Source organism: Mus pahari, chromosome 9 (genome assembly GCF_900095145.1).
Source record: "Mus pahari chromosome 9, PAHARI_EIJ_v1.1, whole genome shotgun sequence".
Classification (NCBI taxonomy): Eukaryota; Metazoa; Chordata; class Mammalia; order Rodentia; family Muridae; genus Mus; species Mus pahari.
This window is the reverse complement of record NC_034598.1, coordinates 11,265,228-11,265,642: the sequence shown is the minus strand read 5'-3', so window position 1 is coordinate 11,265,642 and position 415 is coordinate 11,265,228.

The following is a 415-nucleotide window of genomic DNA, read 5'->3' as shown; positions in this document are numbered from 1 at the left end:
CTCTGACAGGGATGCTCTGTCAGTTGAGCTGAGAACCGTTTGCCCACAACCCCACTCAAGACCCAGGTAGAACCACTGACCTCCTCAGAAGCCAAAGCGGAACCAAGCGGATGGGCTGTTTACATCAATACATGTGTCCACAACTACACACAGCCATTGCCATTTCTAAGCCAGAGGGATGAAAAGGAACTAGAGGGCAAGAGTTTTCATCTTTAAAGAAACAATCCAGGAGCTACAAATAGCGAATTTTTCTTTTTTTTCTTTTTTTTGGAAGTTTTTCATATATTAACCAGTATTTTAGGAACTAAACTCATATTCATATGCTTGTTTTACAAAAATCTCTACAAAGTATCTAATAGATGTTTAAGAAATTCACTTGTTTTACACACAAAACTCATGAAAAACAGAGTGAATC